We start from the raw sequence: 20832 nt of genomic DNA, 5'->3' as shown, positions 1-20832 counted from the left end.
ACCACCAATAATAAATAACATCCAACAATAAGTAACACCCACCAGATGTAAATACAAAATCTATGGAGGAGATCTAGGCTACATACTAGGGAGTGTCATCACACGGTCAAACTACTTGAGTTACCCTAGACTAGTCTCTCAATAGACCCCGAACCCTCAAGCATTGAGTTACCCTAGACTAGTAACTTTGGATACCAAAACCTCAACATGACCCACATGAAACTAGAATAACCTCTCATGAAGACAGGGAATACGAGTCATACCTCTTACTAGGTAACATCCCATTCCCATCCTTACCTTATATAAGCACTCAAGCTATGGATGAGGAAACATCTCTATTTATATTTTTTTTATGTTTATCTAAATATTTTAATTACTATGTTATCACTTATTACACAACTTATAATAGGTTACCCTAGCAATGACCACTTTGGGCCTCAAATCCATATTGTAAATGACACCCATAAAATGCACCTAAACTACCTTCCTAAAGCTCACAAACTACAATTATGTCCCATACCACAAAAGCAATAAAAATTGAATTTGGTTTACTGAAAGACAACTAGAAATAACATTGGTTCTCACACCCTAAAATATCAGAAGTGCCCATCAAAATAAATCTCATAAACATAACTTCAAATTCAACCACAAATACATCACCCCGTCTAATAAAATAATAATCATAAAATTAAATCTCACAAGCCTCTAGTGCACGTCATAGTTTGGCCAACTAACCCACCCAAATAAAACCATGATGAATAAATATCACAAAACTCCAAATGAAACATATAGAAGATATAAGGTTTCAATCACATAGTTCAATTATTTTCCAATAGTTTGGTTTGGTGGCCGTGATGTGTTCATAGAAATAATGTAAAAGACTCACTCAAACATCCCCATTAAGAATTACGTGATGAAAATTCTTGATCGCATACGTAAAACTCATTATAATTAACAAATACCAATTAAAAAGATATTCTTATTGATAAGGCAATTAATTAAAAATCCTCACATTCAATTATAACTCAATTCACAGTTATAAAATTTAATTCCATAAATATTTAATACCATTAAATTAATAAAATAAACCTTATTAAAATATATCCAATTATAATAACATTAATATTTTAGGCATAATATATAAAACTTTAATTTAATTAAATTTAAAATTTATTATTTTTTTGATAAACTAATTCTAATAATAATAAAGTTCAATAATTTTAAAAAAAATAATTTTAAAAATAAAACCTTTAAAAAAAAGTATTTTTAACCCTCCTTTGGGGGGTGGGGCCTATGGGTCCCAACCCCATGGGCTCTCTATGGCCCTCCCACAAAGGGAAGGTGACACATACCCTTGAGCTTGCACACATAGACTACATGTGGCCCTACATACTACAAGCCACGTGTTCTTTTATAAATTTTTTTATAATTTTTTTTTATATTAGTTTTTTTATAAATTTTTAAAAAATAATTTTTGTTTGATAATTTTTAAAAAAATATTTATGTATGTAGTCTGATAATGAAATTCTAGCAAATTAGTTTATAATTCATTTTTTTTTCTAATTTAATTTGTTTGGAGGAAAAACATACAACTTAAATGCAAAATATCTTATGAGGGATTTTACATTTTTGCTCTGAAATTTTACTCGATGTAACCCTTATTGATTCAATAATAGTTTTTCTTCAACCTTCCACTGTCAAAAATCTAATATTGAAAAGGGTTTTGAGATGCGTATAAAATCACATATTTCCTAATTTCCTCTAAATTTTAATAGAATTTTCTACCAATTGATTAGACCTAAGCTTCCATGGCATTCCAACGACATAAATTCTATTGTTTGAATTTCTCACAGAGTGAGTTTTCAATCAAGCGTGATTTAAATTCTATTTCCAAATTACAAACTAAATTTATTTTCAAAGATTCCATTTCAAAATTTCAATAGTCAAATTCTAGGCAGATACAAGGTAGACATATTTTTCCAAAGTAATTTTGAAAATGGGTTCTCAAACCATACCTAAATCTAACTACTAAATTATGGATAACTCTAGTGAATACTCACGATCCAAAATACTCCAATGCTTTCAATCAACTATTTAGCTTTGATCCATCAAATTTCTCTATCAAAACCCGTGTGTGCTAAAATGACAAAACAAGATCTAATAAAGAGTCTTAACCCTACCTAGGGTTTCTAATCTCTAATTTTACAAAAAAGTAACTCGCTTTAATTAAAATATTAAATTACTTAGTTTATTAATTTTTCTATGCATAGTTAAGTCATTTTTAAATTAAAATAGTATTTTCTTTCATTTCCCCAATTTATTTATTTGTGCAAAGTACTTTAAAAAAATATAAAAAATATTATAATTAATAGTAACATATAAAGCCCATTAATTATGTGTGTAACTTTAATTTTATTATTTTTATTAAATAATTATGATAAAACAATTTTTAGTCTTTAATATTTTAATTACTCTTTCCACTTTCATATTTTGCTATTAAATTAAACCTTTTTAAATTAAAGGAAATATTTAATTAATTCTTAATTAATTAAATATCATTATATTTTAATATTTTCTTTCAAAAATATTTAATAATTTCAATATCTTATGATTATTCAAGTATCATAATTAAATCATTTACCAAATAATTCACATCACCCAACCACATAAATGTGACATAAGAAAAATTGACCAAAAACCAAAATCAAACAACATGCACAAAGATAAGCTCACGAGTTTGAAAAGAGAAGTTAGTCATAAACATGTCCTCCTTCTCAGGACAATGAACTATTTTTATTGCCACATATGCATTTTTTGTATAGTATATTGCACCATCTCTAATTCCAACTAGATACAACTTCATAAAACTCTGCCATGCAGGCAAGTTCTCTTTGTTCAACTTTGGAACCTTCTTTCTGTACATCTTGATCTTTAGCTTCAAGTACCTTCAGACTTTTCTCTACAAGAACCAATGCTTTGAAACCAATTGTTAGAAATTTAGAATAACTGGGGGGTGAGGGGTGGGGGGGTGGGGGTGTGAATCGGTTATCCAAGGTCCAAATGTATCAATTGAATAATTAAATACCTAAACTACTTTAGATCTAAGCATCCATTAACTCGATCTCTATAGTAAACTTTAGTAACATAAACTTGCAATCTACTTTCCTAAAACTTATCAAACTTGCAGAATGTAAAATATTCACAGTAACACATCACAAATGAAATCCACACAAGTTGACACTAGGATTTAACGTGGAAGTACAATTTAGGAAACCACCAACAATGTGTCACCACTTTTTGACTCTTCTGAAGTGAGCTTTATTTGGAGCCAACCTTGTTAAAGGTTACAAAACACACCATTAAATGTAACCTTGCTAAATGATTTAATCACCTTGTTAGGAGTGGCCTTGTTAGAGGAGTTTAGAACATTCCATTAGAATACCACCTTGATTAAAGGATTTACATATGATTGTTTGGTCAACCTTGATTAGATAATTTACATATTGATACAACGATTAGAAAGTAACAATAGGTTTTGAGTTGACTAATACAACTCACTTTGCAAATAAAAATCATAGTTTAGTTCACATGTTGATCCATTGGTTGACCTTCACTGTCATCTCTATCTTTTATTTTCTTAGCAACCCTTCAAGGAATCACTCTTCACCACTTTAGAACTCTTCTCAGCCTCCTGCTTAAGTTCACCAATCAATATCATCAACAACTGCTCCAACCTTATTAGGTCTTCACCAACTTTTCTAACCTCAACTCCTAAAGTTAGCCCTTATACCTCTTTATTAGGTGATTCTAATATTTTTTTTGCTTAAACACCACTGTAGATCTTAGGTTTAGGTTAGATTTATCGAATCCTTCCATTTTTTCATCTCCTCTTTTCTCTTCTAGAAACTTCTCAAAACTTCTCCTTGAATCCTTGCATAGAAATGCACAAACATAATTTCCCTCAATGAAATAATCCAACTCATCATTTCTTATCTTTCACATGCTTTACATATTCCAAGAAATCAATTGTTACGACTGAAAATCATGATTTTCTCATAATTTATCAAATGTTGTCCCTCAAACAACACTGTGTTCTAAAGCTCGGTCATCACTGGATCACTCAGTCACTACTAACATTCTTGTTCAACACTTATACTGACACTCGATCAATACTGATGCTCGACCAATACTACTTCTTCTGGGCACATACTGACGCTCAATCGACACTAGCATCAGTTGGCATAATCTTCAAATTTCTTAGTCTTCTCCTCTTTTTCTTGGTCAAGCCTATGTATTTGGTCAATATTTGATCACTTCCTCAAGGATTCAATGGAAATGTCTTCTTCACTTGTAGAATGATTTAAACAATCACTTTATCTTGTCAAAGTCTAACTAATTAAGTGCCCATTGTAGTTTCCTTCATAACTCAACCTTTCCTTTTGTTATGTCCATTTTCTCAAATCCTCTTCATCAATCATCTAGATATGACACCCAATTTAGATAGTAAATTGTCTTACTAATTAGGTTTGACATATATGACAACATAAAAATTGTCTCAATTGTAGTTTCCAACAACTAGTATTTTGATATGACAGACCAAGATAAAAATAAAGGTCTTAAACATTAAAGGAACATTAAAAATGTTTCATGTCCTGGAACCTTAGAAATTTTGAAATCTAATACTCTTTCCCCTAAGGATAGCCCAAAAGGAAAAGACCCTACTTTTTCTACCTCCAAGAGGAAAGGTAAAAATTGTTAGCATGAATGTTGATATTCCTATGGGGGAGTATCCTAGAATTACTAGAGCACTAGGGAAATTGTTAGCATAATTGTGTGTTGCATTCATGACTATGTTTGTCATTCATGTCAACATATTAATGATTCTATAGAAGACTGATTGAGCAACAGACTGAGATTGAGGTAGTGTAGTTTAAGGATATAAGATGAGGCTATCTGGAGTCGAGGACATGTTCTACAAAGTTTCCTAATTATGTGGTTAAGCACGTATGCACAAAATATGAAGACAATTGATAGTTATTCAAGATTTATTGAAAATAATATTCTAGCAGAGTTTCTAAGAAGTGATTACTATTTTTTTGATATCTCCTAACAGAGATAGAATTTGGTTAAGTACAGTTGTATAGTGTTAGAAGACATGATGAAGATGGTGTGTTTGATCAAGCTAGGTCCAATGTTGCACATGTGAGGAATTATGAAGACTATGAGCTGACATTGTTATGAAATTGTGAAAAGATGTAATATAATATGTACTATATTGTCTTAATGTGGTCATATATTAAATGTAAGATGATTGGTATAGGCACAAGAATAAGAGGTAATGTTTTTTAGTTGAATCTTATTGAGATGAAAATTCCTAAAGTTGATAACAATTGGTTATAAAGAAGAGGTTTTGTCACATAAAATTTGATAATATTGTGAAGATCAATACTACACTTGTTGTTAGAGTTTTTCCTAAAACTGTGAAGCCTACTAACATGGTATGCAAGGAATGTGTTAAGACAAAGCAAAAGAAAAGTTTTTTTCTAAGCAAGAATTTTACTACATCAACAAAGTTGGAGATAACACACATAGATTTGAGTAGTCCTAGAAAGACAAGAGCCTTGTATGGAAAAATGTATTTTATGATTCTTATTGATGATTTTATTAGGATGATGTGTGTAGCATTTCTTAGAGAGAAATATGAAGCATTTGAAAAGTTTAAGGGGTTTAAGAATGAGTTGAAAATGAATTTGGCTTGAAGATTAAATGTCTGATATCTGATAGAGGTGGAGAGTTTACTTTGAAAGAGTTTAATAGTTTTTGTGAAGTGAATGGTATTAAAAGACAACTTTTAGCCCCTAAAATGCCTAAGCAAAATGGTATAGTAGAGAGGAGAAATAGATCATTAATAGAGGCAACAAGAGCTATGATTTTTTAGAATAATGTTTCAATGATATATAGAGAAGAGTTAATATAGAAGTGGACACCATGAATAGAGTATAGATCAGACAAGGAACTGGGAAGACCCTTTATGAGCTTTGGTTTGGTCATGCACTCTCATTTTAGTATTTCAAAATCTTTGGAAGTAAGTGTTACATTAAGAGAGAAGCTAATATTGGTAAGTTTGATACAAGAAGTGATGAAGGTATGTTTCATGGTTATTCATTGAAAAGAAAATCTTACAGATATTTTAATCAAAGAACTAAGACTATTGTTGAGAGCACAAATGTTAAAGTTGATGAGAAGTTTGAAATTCAAGAAAGAATGCTTGATTATAATTTTGATGAAGAGATTAATCCAAAGGCTAACCAAGAGAATGTTGAGTTTTTTTATGAGATTGACACAGACTTGCAAAATGAGATACAAATTGTGGAACAGAGAGAACAACCAAGGAGTGAACCTAGAGCTGAAGTCAAAGTTGAAACACTGCCACCTATAAGAATCTGATAAAGAATCATCCTGCTACTCAGATTATTGGTAGTAAGGACAAAGGAGTGATGACAAGGAACAAGGTACACAGAGAAGAAATATGTTTAATTTCACAACTAGAACCTAAAAGTGTTGAGGAATCTAGTAAAGACGAGTCTTGGATTAAAGCTATGAGAGAAGAATTAAATCAGATTGAAAAGAATGATAAATGGGAATTTGTTCCTAGACCTAAGGACAAAAATGTTATTGGAACTAAGTGGGTTTTTAGAAATAAAATTAATAAATAAGGTGTAGTTGTAAGAAACAAAGAAAGACTTGTATATAAAGGTTATTCATAACAAGAAGATATAGATTATGAGGAAACATTTTCACTTGTTGCTAGAATAGAGGTAGTTATAATGTTTTTGGCATATGCAGCTGACAAGAAATTCGAAGTGTATCAAATGGATGTCAAATCAACATTTATGAATGGAGAACTTGAGGAAGAAGTTTGTATTGAGAAACCTGAAGGTTTTCCTTTGACTGAAGAAGGAGATATGGTTTGTAAGTTGAAGAAAGAATTGCATGGATTGAAACAGGTACCTAGAGCATGGTATGAATGATTGAACAAGTATTTGGAAAAATAGGGATTTGCTTAAGGTATTGTAGACAATAATTTATATTTTAAGGAGATTGAGAATGGTTTACTATTTGTTGAAGTGTTTAATGCATCAACTTCCAAGAGTCATAACTTTTGACTTGGATGTGGGTTTTGGTTGAAACTTTACAAGTAGTTGCACAAGGAGGAGTTATTTGGATTGCTGATTGAGCTCAACTTGATAGGTGGCTATTTTGACATTTTTTTAGGAGCCTTAAATTTCATCTTGACTTCCGAAATTGGATTTTTTCTATTTTTTTTTCCATTTTTTTAGAAAGTTACTTTTGTAACAAATCCAAAAATCATATTCTTGATTTCGTAGATTAGTTGGAAATTCATCTTGCCTTAGTTGGGGGTTTTTCTTGGGAAAAATCAAGATTCGTAGGGTGGGTTTTGAAAATTATCAAAAATGGAAAAATCTATTTTTTCTTGAAAATTTGCCAAAGTAGGCATTTTATTTCATTGTATAAGGAGAGTAGAGTTGGACAAGTTTAATGAAGAATCTAGTATTCTAAAAATTTGTGTTAATATTTTCTGAGTTATCATTTTTAAGGGCTTGGGCTACATCATTTGGTATCAGAGTGGGAAGATGGCTGGGAGAGGAAGAGGAGGTGCCATTCCAATGCAAAGATTTATGTTGGATATGCAAAGGTAGATTGAATGGTTGAACAAGTGAATGGATAATCAAGGAATACCAGTAGCACAAGGAGAGGACAAATAAGATGAATAGGGAAATCGAAGAGGTGCTAATCAAAATGAAGAAAATGAAGAAGAACACTTGGAAGAGTTGAGCTATGAAGATGAAGTGCTTTGGGCTTTAGAAGGTAAAAATGAAGGGAACAAGATCAAAGTTTCAGACTATGCTAGTAGTCTTAAACTAGAAGAGTTGATAGACTAGCTAAATGAGATGGGTACATTTTTTGAATTGAAGCCTATGACCGAGGAAAAGAAGATGAAGTTTGCATGCAAAAAATTAAAAGGACATGCAATGATATGGTGGGATCACCTCTAGAATTTGAAGAAAAAATTGTCTTCTGTACAAGAGTACACAAACAAGTTCTATAAGTTATCCATGAGAATAGAGCATCAAGAAGATGATAAGTAGGTGGCTGCTAGATACATGATTGTACTAAGTGTGCATCATGTTAATAGTATGGAGGAAGCCTATCAATTAGCTCTAAAGGTTGAAGAAAAGAAAAATTGACAGTACAATCAGAGGAATAGAGGAGGAAGAAGGGGTCCCTCAACACCGTTTCAAGGAGGTTCTAATTACGGACGAGGAGAATCCTCCCAAGGATTTGAAAGAAATATAGATTCTAAACAAGATCTCACAAAATAGGAAAGAGGAAGGGGATTTCAGTAAGGACAAGATTATGGTAGCGAGAGAGGATGGGAAAACCAATGGAGGTCCATTACTTGTTTTTGATGTGGAGAAGAAGGACGTAGAGCCTTTGAATGCTCAAGTTATAACATGTTAGAAATAAATTGAGGAAGATAGCCTAGAGTGAACTTGGTTTAGCCAAAAGAGGAGGAGCAAGAAGTTTCACTAGATGTGGGAGAAACCCTCATGATGAGGAGATCAATGATCATTGCTAAAAAAGATGAAGTTCCTACAAAGAACTTTGACAACTCATGGCTCTGAACCAACATTTTCAGGACTAGATGTACTTCTAGTAGAAAGGTATGTCAAGTCATTATTGATAGGAATAATTGTGAGAATATGGTATCCAAAGAAATGGTAGAGAAATTAAGTTTACAATGTGAGAAGCATCCTCATCCTTATCATATTGCATGGTTTAAGAAAGGAAATAAAGTAATGGTTGATAAAATATGTTTAGTTAGATTTACCACAGGAAAATTTTATAAGGATGAGATATAGTATGATGTTATCCCTATGGATGCTTTCCATATGTTGTTGGGAAGACCATGGCAGTATGATAGGAAGGTCAATACGATGGCAAGAAAAATACTTACACATTTTGGAAGCATGGTTCTAAAGTGGTTCTATTACCACTTAAGGATGAAAAGAAGAGTGAAACCATGTTGTCTGCATAAGAAGCTGTCAAAGAAATGAAAGTAACATGTTGTTGTTATACACTAGTACTAAAAAGAGGAAAATAACAACAAAACTTCATGCCACCTGAGGAAATGAAGGTGCTAGAGGAGTTTGCTGATGTTGCTTCCGATGAAATACCTGATGATATCCCACCCAAAAGAGATATTCAACATCATATTGATCTTATTCTTGGAGAAACTCTACCTAATCAAGTAGCCTATTTGTTGAATCCAACACAACATGCAGAGTTGAATAAGCAAGTGATAGAACTGATGCAAAAGGGTCTAGTCAGGGAAAGCATGAGTTTGTGTGCAGTACCCACACTGTTGACTCCAAAGAAGGATGACACATGTAGGATGTGCACTAATAGTAGAGCAATCAATAAGATTACCATTAAGTACTAATTTCCTATTCCTTGGATAAAGGACATGATGGATGAATTAGTGGGGGCTAAGTACTTCAACAAGATTAATCTCCAAAATGGCTACCACCAGATCCTCATTCGAGAGGAAGATGAGTGGAAGACAACATTTAAGACAAGAGATGGTTTGTACGAATGGATGGTTATGCCTTTTGGGCTTTCGAATGCAAATAACACATTTATGTGGGTGATGAATACAGTGTTGTGACCTTACATTGGTAAGTTTGTTGTAGTTTATTTTGATGATATTATGATCTATAGTAGAAGCAATGAAGAACACTTACAACACCTGAGGATCATCTTGAGTGTCTTAAGAAAGGAGAAGCTCTTTGCAAACTTGAAGAAGTTTCGATTCATGCAAACTAGTTTGACATTTCTAGGCTTTGTCATTTCTCAAGTTGGTGTTCAAATGGATCTAGAAAAGGCAAGAGCAATCCTAGAATGACCCAGTCCTTTTAGTAGAACACGAGTACAAAGTTTTTATGGGTTGGCAATTTTCTACCAAAATTTTATCCAAAATTTTAGCAGTATAGTAGTACCCATAATAGACTATACCAGAGGAAGGGAGTTCACATGGACAATAGATGTTGAAGAGAGTTTTAAATTCTTGAAGAAAAAGGTAATAGAAGCTCCTATATTGAAACTTCCAAATTTTGACAAAGTTTTTGAAGTAGAGTGTGATGCTTCACATGTTGGGATAGGCACTGTTCTTAGCCAAGTAGGTAAGAACATGGCCTTCTTTAGTGAGAAATTGAATGAAGTGAGAAAGAATTATTTAACCTATGATCTAAAATTTTATGCAATTGTTCAAGCATTAAGACATTGGAGGCACTATCTGGTTCCACATGGGTTTGTGCTATTTAGTGATCATATTACTCTGAAATACCTCAACACATAAAAGAAGTTGAATAGTCGACATGCCAAGTGGGTATCTTTCTTATAGGGATATACCTTTGTCTTGAAACATAAGTCTAGAAAACAAAATTAGGTTGTTGATGCCTTAGGCACACTATATTATTAACCACAATGGAAACTGAGGTCATTGTTTTTGATGCTATTAAGGCCTTGTATGAAACTGATGATGATTTCTAAGAAATTGTAGAACAACTAAAGGCTTCATTTTCTAGTAAGTTGGATCATGTGAAAGGTGACTATTTTATGTAGGATGGTTACCTCTTTAAGGTATACCAGGTGGATCCATGCAGGAAAAAAATTATCAGGGAATTTCATAGTGGTGAACTAGCTAGACACATTGGAAAGGACAAAATAGTAAACTTGGTTGAAGATAAGTGTTATTGGCCCAAGATAAAGAGGGACATCACTAAATATGTGGCAAGGTGCAAAATTTGTCAAGTGGCTAAAGGACATTCACAGAATACAGTATTATACATGCCTTTACCAGTACCCACCGAACCATGGATTGACTTGAGTATGGATTTTATATTGGGTCTCCCACACACTTAGTGAGGTAATGATTCTATTTTTGTGGTTGTTGATTGTTTTTGAAAAAATGGTCCACTTTATTTCATGTAAAAAGACCAACAGTGCAACTAGAGTAGTAGATTATTTTTTTTAGAAGTTGTTTGTTTACATGGCCTTCCAAAGACCATTACCTCTAGAATAGAGACATTAAGTTCTTGAGCCATTTTGGGAGGACTCTTTGGAGGAAATTAGGAACAAAGTTACAGTTTAGTAGTGCTTATTATCCATGGACAAATAGAGGTACTCAATCAGAGTTTGGGAAATCTATTATGCTGCATTGTGGGGGAGAAGCCTAAATAGTGCGACTCAACATTGCCCCAGGAAATTTTTTCCTATAATAGTTTTGTTAATGGATCCACCAGAAAATCTCCATTTCAAATTGTCCATAGTTGAAACCCTCAATTTTTTCTAGATCTTGTGTCACTTCCCTTGGGAGATAAAATTAGTGATGACAGATTTGCCTTTGTTGAACACCTTCACCAGCTCCAACAAGATGTCAGACAAAAGTTAGAGGATAGTAATGTGAGTTACAAGATTGCTGTAGATGCTACTGAGAGACAACATAAATTTTTTGTTGGTGACTTGGTGATGGTTTACTTGAGGCGTGAATGGTTTCCTACAAGCACAGATCATAAATTGAAGTATAAAAATATTGGGCCATGCAAAATCATCAAAAAGATGAATGATAATGCTTATGAGGTTAGCTTACGAAAAAATCTTAACATCTCCCCTGTTTCTAATGTTTTTGATTTATACACATTCCATGGAGATGTTCCAAGTGTAGATGATGTCCGAGGAGTGGATTGGCAACATCACCTTCCCAATAAGAAGGAAAAGATTGCCAAAATTCTTGACAAACAAACTACCTCCACAAGGCATGGTCAACACAATAGATACCTAATACGATGGAATGAGTTACCTAAAACAGAGAGTACATGGTTATTTGAGTGGGCAGTAATGCAGTTAGATCCAATAAAATTATAGCAATTCACAGACAACCACTTGCAGGAGTTGTGTTTCTTTCAAGAAGGGGAGAATGATGCATCAACTTCTGGGAGTCATAACTTTTGACTTAGATGTGGGTTTTGGGTGAAATTTTACAGGAAGTTGTGTAAGGGGGAGTTATTTGGATTTTAAATCAAGCTAAGTTAGATAGGTGGCCATTTTGATATTTTTTTGGGAGCCTAAAATTTCATCTTGACCTTTGAAATTGGATTTTTTTCTTTTTTTTTTTCCATTTTTAAAAAAAGTTACTTTTATAATAAATCCAAAACCATATTCTTGATTTCGTAGATTCGATGGCAATTCATCTTGACTTAGTTGGGGGCTTTTCTAGGGAAAAATTGAGATTTGTAGGGTGGGTTTTTAAAATTACCAAAAATGGTAAAATTTATTTATTTTTCTAAAAATTTGCCAAATTTGGTAATTTTTGAATTTGTAATAAGTAGATGTTTTATTTCATTGTAGAAGGAGAGTAGAGTTGGACAAGTTTAATGAAGAATCTGGTATTTTGAAAATATGTGTTAATACTTTCCGAGTTATCACTTTTAAGGGTTTGGGCTACACTAGTGTTTGTGGATGATATAATATTTGGAGGTGATAATGAAGCAAGTGAAGCATTTGTTGGTGAAATGAAGGAGTTTGAGATGAACATGATTGGTGAGATGAAGTATTTCTTGGGATTGCAGATTGTGTAGAAGAATGATGATATTTTCTTATCATAGACTATGTATTTGAAAAATTTGGTTTGAAAAGTTGTAAACCTATTAGTACACCTATGGTGATTGGTCACAAGTTGTCTAGCAAAGATGTGACACCTAGTGTTGAATGGAAGAAGTATAGATCTATGATTGGAGGTTTCCAATATTTAACTCACACAAGACTAGATATAGCTAATGCAGTTATCATTGTGGAGAGATTTCAAGGTGATCCTAAAGAATCACATTATGCAATAGTAAAGAGAATTTTCAAACATTTGAAGGGTACACTTGATTTTGGGTTATGGAATGAAAGATCAAATGACTTTAACTTATGTGCATATATTGATGCAGATTGGGAAGGCGGTATGGATGCCATAAAGAGTACAAGTGGTGGAACATTTTTCTTAGGAGGAAGATTGGTTTCTTGGCTAAGCAAAAAACAAGACTGCATTTCATAGAGCATAGTGGAAGTAGAGTATGTAGCAACAAAAAGTAATTTTAATCAAATCATTTGGATGAAAAAAATGTTGAAGGAGATTGGAATTGAGTTTATAGAGTTTGTTGTCATACATTGTAATAACACACGTACAATGAGTATGTCTAAGAATCCTATTTTAAATTCAAAGACAAAGCACATATCTATTAAGTATCATGTTTTGAGAGAGAAAGATGTATAGAAGGAGATCATATTGGAGTATATTAGTACAAAGGAGCATATAGAAGATATATTTACAAAGCCTTTGCCGAAGGATACATTTGAGTACTTAAGAGGTATGCTTGGGGTTATGTCCCTGCCTACTTCTAAGTAGTTGATGTAGAGATTGCATCATCTGGTGGTACATAGCATTATTTTTTATCTCATTTGGATGCTTGATGCTTCCTCTATGAGGGAGTATATTTGATTGAGCCGAGTCATGAAGGATTCTTGGCATTTGGCATTTAACAGTGTCTTTGGACACTTGAGCTTATTGAAGATCTTATGTAGCTGAATTAAAAAAAGGATGTCATTGTCATTGACGTCAATGCGCGAGAAGATATACATGAAAAATATATCATGGTACATTGGGAGAAGCACACATGAGATGAGAAAATATAGTCAATGGGGGAATAACACATTGATGGAAAGATGTTCCTAAGATTCATATTTGATTGATGAAGAGGATTTGAAAAGAAAGAGTATAGTTGAGCACTTGTAGAAGACTATTTGGTATTCATGGAACTTAAATATTTTTCATTTAGTATTCATGGAACTTAGATGTTTTTCATCTATGTTGCCATCAATACAAAGGGTGACATTGTTAGCATGAATGCTAATAGTATTCCTGTGGGGGAGTATCCTTACATTGTTGGAGCATTGGGGATATTTTTAGCATGATTGTGTGTTGCGATCATGGCTTTGTTTGTCATGGATGTCAATATACTATTGATTTTGTAGAAGATGGACAAAGAAACATAATGAGATTGAGGTCACACAATTCAAAGATCTAAAATGAGGCTATGTGCAATTGAGGACATGTTCTACATAATGTCCTGATTATGTGTTTAAGCGCACATTTAGAAATATGAAGACAATTGACAATTATTCAAGATTACTGAAGACAATGTTCTGGCAGAGTTCTTGAGAAGCAATTACTATTGTTTTGATTAAATCTCCTAACATAGATAGCATATGGTTAAGCATAGATGTATAGAGGTAGAAGACATGATTAAGATAGTATGGTTGATTGTGCTAAGTCCAATATTGTATGTGTGAAGGATTGTGAAGACTATGAGTTGAAAATGTTATGAAATTGTGAGAAGATGTAATATAATGTGTATTATATTATCTTAATGTTGTTCTATATTAATTGTAAATTGAGAAATCCTCAAGGACATAATTAGTTTGAGGACTTGGTATAAAGAAACATTATTTTCCTTGGATGTATGTGTAGAAAAGTGCAATATAAATGTATGGATGTGTAATGCGAGTATGTGAACTTGGATGTCAGATCCAATGAATTTGATATTGAATATCTTGAGATCATAGAGCTGTTTGGTATGGTTAAGGCATGGTGAGCTAATAGAGAGAATGCATTTGGAAAAGGGATTGTTGTGGATAGTTGTTTATTTGTATTATTTTGTGAAGGATAATATTAATATCAGTTAGACAATGAGTTAAGTGGTCTTTTCCCTGAAGCTATTTGGACAGTGGGTTCTTCTAACTTCCAAAACTCCTAATAGGGTTGACACAACTTCTAACAGGGTTGGAATCTCTTCACAGGGAATCAAAGTCTCCTAACAGGGACTGATATATACTGAATGTATTTCATTGACTCCTAACAGAGTCAATCCTCTTGCAAGGAACTTATATATTAGTACATCATTTTATGGGTACCATCCTCACCAGGGTTTTCCCTTTGTTCAAGGGTTTCCCTAGTTAACAAATTTGGTGTTATTGTGTATAGTGATCTTGCTATGGTTGTTGCACTTATTGGTTACATGTTTTAGAATTAATAAGGATGATAAAAGTTGTTTTAATTGGATAACTAATTCATCCCCCCGCCTCTCAGTTATCTTGGTGGACTTTACTTTTAACAATAACCCTATCCCCTTGCAAGAAAGGCAAAATTCTTTTTCTAGGAGGTAAATAATGAAGATGAATAAAGGATATTATAGTACCCCTCATAGATCCAAACTATTGGCTGATAGGTTTGTTAAAACAAGGAAAAAAAAAAAACTTGTTGATTATGATAATAAGGAGAACATGAAATGAGATAATCAAATAATTGAAAAGGGGAGTTAGAAAAATAAGACCATTGAGGGAGAAGAATTGAAGATTGATAATATTGGTAGTTGTTAGCCATTTTTTCCCTCCTACCAAAATTTGAAATTCTTTCGAGGTGACAATATGTCCAATGATCATTTGATTATTCAAATTTATTTGCCCTAAGAATATGACAAAATCCTTGACTTTTCTCTTTATCCCTTAGTTTTGAATCTGTCATGTTTGCATGCTATATCCTTATAAGGGTTTCAAGTTGTGATCTTGCGATTCCCGTCTATTCGCATCTTCACATGCAGTTAGCACTTGACCACAAATGGAGCTGCGAGCACATAGAATGATTATCTCTATCGTTAGCGCATATTTGCATGCAGTTAGGTGCTTAAGGATTTGAAGGTTGTGAGGTTGTGATGAAGCCGATATCTCTAGTGTTTCACTCCATTGTAGGTGGTTAAGGTTGACCCAAGGTTCACGTTATGAAGTGATGATCTCAGTGTTCTCGCATGATTGTAGGGGATAAGGTGCAAACCATGGTTTATGTGGTGATGTTGTGTAGAGCTTATATTCACATGATCGCATAGAGTTAAGCTTAAATTAGGTTTTTAGTGGTGAAGCAATGAAGCCTTTTGTTTGCTCATTCAAAGGGTTAAATGTCAAACTCTAGTTTTGGGCTACAAGGGTGCGAAAGACATGGGCATTTGCTTTCTAAAAATGCTCGATCTTTAGCCATTGCATGGAAACGACATGCTGCCGCATGGACTTGTGGGGCTAGATCTAATATGTGGGCTGCAAAATGGGTTGTGTTAGAAGGTCAACCTTGGGTCAGGGCCATGAAATGGCGATTCCTTTCATTCGCATTGTCGTATGTGTTTTAGAGATAATCATGGTTTGTGTTGTGAAGTAGCAATATACTTTGAGCGCACCATCGCAAGGTTAGCATTGAGGTTATTGGTTAAGGTTGCGATGTTGCAGTGGAACATCAAGCAACCACGAGGGTAGTTTTTGCAAGATCGCAAACATTTGATGTTAGCCAGGAGAACTACTGTGATGGTGCAAATTGTTAGTTTCACTTTGGGCGCAAGGTCGCGACAATTAAAGGAAAACAGTGAAGGTAAGTGACAAAGCAACAATAGAGATAGAGGAGATGGTCAGTGTACCTTACAAGGACAAACAACTGATAAGGATTCTCATTTGTGAATTTTCTAATAGATATGTAGGCATAGGTCAACATAAAGAAAGATGACTGACAAGGTGGCGAAATACTTCAAGGTCATAGGGCCACATGGTGGGTCTGAGGATCAACTTCAATTGACTTGATTATTATATTTGATCTAGCACGTTGAGAATATTGTATTGAAGTGGCTCTTTGATAGAAAATATGATCTCTTTGATTGTTTACAACCACTTTTAAGTGTTCCCCATGCTTATTCAATGCAGTTCCATTCTTCTCACCGCCTGGTTCATTCATCTATCCAATCTGATTGGTTATGGCCACCGTTTATGTCTGTTTAATGCAAAATTTGCATGTAAAGATCAAATCTTCCTTGTTTCAGTGATGATTTTCCCTTGCGAGATTTGATGGTAGTAGTTGGCTTTGGCTTCCAATGGAAGTTATCTTAGTTATGCTTGAACTATAAAAGCAAGTTTTGTAAACCCTCCAAGGGTCAGTCTTTTCTTTGACTCTATAGTATTGCATTCTATGATCTGCTATTGTAATTTCCTTTTGCCTATGAATGAATATCTTTCTCTGTTGTACCTCATTCTCCCATTAATATAAGTGCAGAATCTTCTTGCCTTTGTTAGTGTATTGCTTTCATCGTTCAATTTGCATGACAGTATCTATTTGGCCTTGAATGATATAGAGTGAAGTTCCTTCCTTGTAGCATTTTATTTGGCTCCTGATATGCATGTGATTGTTGAACTAAAGCAAAGGCTGAATTGATGTATTTTGAGGTTGTATTATGAGTAGTGCATTGTTAGGTAGAGATAAAACTGAACAATACTATTTGATGTATCACCCCTCTTAGATTAGAATAGGTAGTTTTCTTTCATGCATTCCTTCTTCCTTTTCCTCTCAAGAAATAGTTAGGTGCACCTTGATAGTAAGGAAGTTGGCCTTTTCCGGAGACACAATCTCATTGTTCAAGTCCCACAGCTTGGAGATTGTTTCCATGTTTCACAAGGTTGCCTTTAGACAAGGGTGCAAGCTTTTGTGACAATGGTAGCTTGAATAAATCTATCTCCAATAACTCAATCCATACTTCTGACAAGATGAAGGAGGGACCTATCAATCCTAGTATTAACACATTGCCAACAAAGGAGAATCCAATTTTGTCTAGCTTCCAATATGGTTGAACTACAAAATGAGGTGGATATTCAGAAGAATTGAGTGAGTGAGGCAAAACAAAAAGGTAGCATTTCTAGCTTCATTCTCTGAGTGATGCACAACTCTACAACCTCTCTTTGTCTATTGCAATGTAAGATGCTCAGTGAAAATGAACATATTATTACAAAGAATTATTTAAATACCCCACTAAGGATTGATCCCATGTGTTGCATCAATCAGGCTATGATATCAAATCATCCCATAAAACTTGATTTCTAATTGAATGAGAATATGACCCTTACTCATATGGGGATTTTTTTGTGTATTTTTATTGTTAGCTTGCATGGCTTTTTGAACTCCAGTTGGTTATTCTATGGTTTCAACTGTATTAGTGGGATTTTAGTTTCTTCTACTGTGATAAGTACTACTTTGTACTATGGTGGTAACTTTCATGGTTTTAGGCTTCTAGACTATGATATAGCTTTATCTACTTTATTAGCTTTGTTCTAGGTTGCCTTTTATGTTTATCTATTGTTAGTCCTTGGTCAATGGTCTTCTAAGGGTCAACACCTTAGTTTTTACTATTGATTAATATCAAAAAGTTTAAAAGGAATTTGAATTGCACACAATCCTTATTAACTTTTGCAAAGAAATTTTACAATTAAAAAAAAAAAAAAAAACTACACATAAATTTGAATACTGTTATTTACAATTTTACTATAACTAATTAGTAAAAACTACATATAAATAATAGTAATACAAATGTCATTTTGAAAATTATTTCATAAATTTTATTTCTTATTAAATTTATTATCTTACAAAGATGGAGAATAATTAAATTTTATTCAAAGTTTGTTGACACTCTTTTACATAGAGACTAATCATTATGTTCCTTATATTCATCATATATTAGTGCTTTTTTTTTTTTTAACAAAGCTTTTAGTTTAATCAATCTATTTTCTAGATGCCTATAATTAGTATGAGATTTAGTACAATTACTCTGCATCTTCAAAGACTCTCTATACTAGCATGACTTTCTCTATACTAGTGTAACTTGCAAGCATCAAGAATGTTGAGCTAATCTTTTTTAGGAAATGTTTGATATTTACTTAGATCTTTATTCTTAAAAGATCCCTTATTAGTACTTGGTGTAGGCTAAGTAATATTGCATTATTTTATGGATTTCACATGTTAACTAGTGATTAAATTAATTCTTTGCACCAATCAGAACTTAGTGAATTTTTCATTTTGTTTAAAACAACACATTCACTGTAGTATAAATGTAATATTCTCAAGTTTATAATTAATAAAAAATATTTTTCCAACATCTCATTGGCCAAATCAATTGATGTCTTATACACAATTTTTTGAGAATTAATTTTATTATTATTTAAAAAGTCATTTTAATGTTTTGCAATTATTCTCCAGATTTCTATTTGATGAATAAATCTATGACACACTTCATCTTATGTTTAAATAATTGAAATGATATTATTTATTAACTGAAATGTAGGTGTGGATTATTAAATTGTATAAATAATATTTTTAATATATAATATACAAATAATATGATATGTTAGTAAATAAATTTGTCACTGCGGAGTTATCTCTGAAACTGACCCTGTTTGCCTTGTGAATGGTGACAAGTGTACCAACAGTTGGACAAATTAAAAATGATCACTATCAACTTGTAGTCTTCCTTTGTGTTTGAGAGGAGAAGCTCCCTCATATGATGGGTGTATTTGGGATTTTCATGTACTTTTCACCTGAAAGCATAAAAGGAGTGAAAAAAAACTAAAAGAAGACAGGAATATGAATTCCAATAGTAGACATATGACTACCAACTAAGATCCACAAAAGACAATGATTTACAAAGAGTTTTGGGATTCCAATTGTAACGACGATGCAAGCAATATAGTATATCATGACATACGAAGTGATTCAAGATACCATGGAATGAATACATTTCTTTACACCAGGTAAAATCACCCGCATAAATGCATAAAATAATCACTAATTTAACCAATGATAAATTAGTGACCATAACTAGAAAGAACGTTTCAGACATACGAACAAATGCATTCTTCATTTTCTTCTTGAGAGTATACAAACTCAAAAAGTATTACACATAATATGAAACTGAAAATTATTCAAGAGTTCTCTGATTTTTTTTTTTTTTTTTTTTCCAGAGTTTCCCCTTTGATAAAATGTGTCTCCCCCTTCTACATTGACAAATCCTTGAATTTATAGGCTCTAGAAGCTAACTACCTGAAAGGTACTCCTTCGGATTCATAAATACTTACAAAGATAGAGTTTGGAAATTCAGAATGCATGTCACAACCAACTTTTTACCAGATCAAAACTTCACATCTTATGTTAAGTTATAATAGGTGACATAAATCATTTTTCACAATAGCTGATTTTAAATTTCAGACTTTGAAAGCAGGTTGATGTATTTACCATATTGAGATCGTTATACACCTTCACTAGCACCATTCAGACTCACAACTCTCTTGTCGTGTAATCCATCCAAGAATAGAAAAGAAGTCGCCTTTTTGTGAAAGCATATATAAGCTTGATGTAAATAAGGTTCAAAGAGAATAAGACATCAACCTTGTTGAAGCTCAAATATGTCTTGTTACACCCATGAATAGTTCGATCTTTTGAGGAAATATACTTCATTTGAGCCTTTATGAGAATTTTGAGTTAATTGGTGACATTAACATTCCTCCTTGTATCATGATCATGTAGTCTTCTAAGAAGACAGACTCATATAAAGACTAAAACCAACCCTTGAATTGCCAATGATTGATGTACCCAATGCATTCTCAAAATATGTTGCACTTTCCAATATTTTCTCAGTGATGTCAAAGGTTGTGCCCGTGAATTTCACTTTGTTGATTAGTATCTATCAAAACACGTTTTATAACATTGTTCATTTTCCATGTTGAGATCATTAAAAGTTCTTCTCCTGTGTTACTCGAAGCTGTAATATTGTTTAAAAGATTTCTTCATGGCCA

The sequence above is a fragment of the Cupressus sempervirens genome, chromosome 9 (assembly GCF_028749045.1).
Source record: "Cupressus sempervirens isolate cs-2001-9-10 chromosome 9, ASM2874904v1, whole genome shotgun sequence".
Classification (NCBI taxonomy): Eukaryota; Viridiplantae; Streptophyta; class Pinopsida; order Cupressales; family Cupressaceae; genus Cupressus; species Cupressus sempervirens.
The sequence above is the reverse complement of the archived record's forward strand: the minus strand, read 5'-3'. Positions refer to the sequence as shown.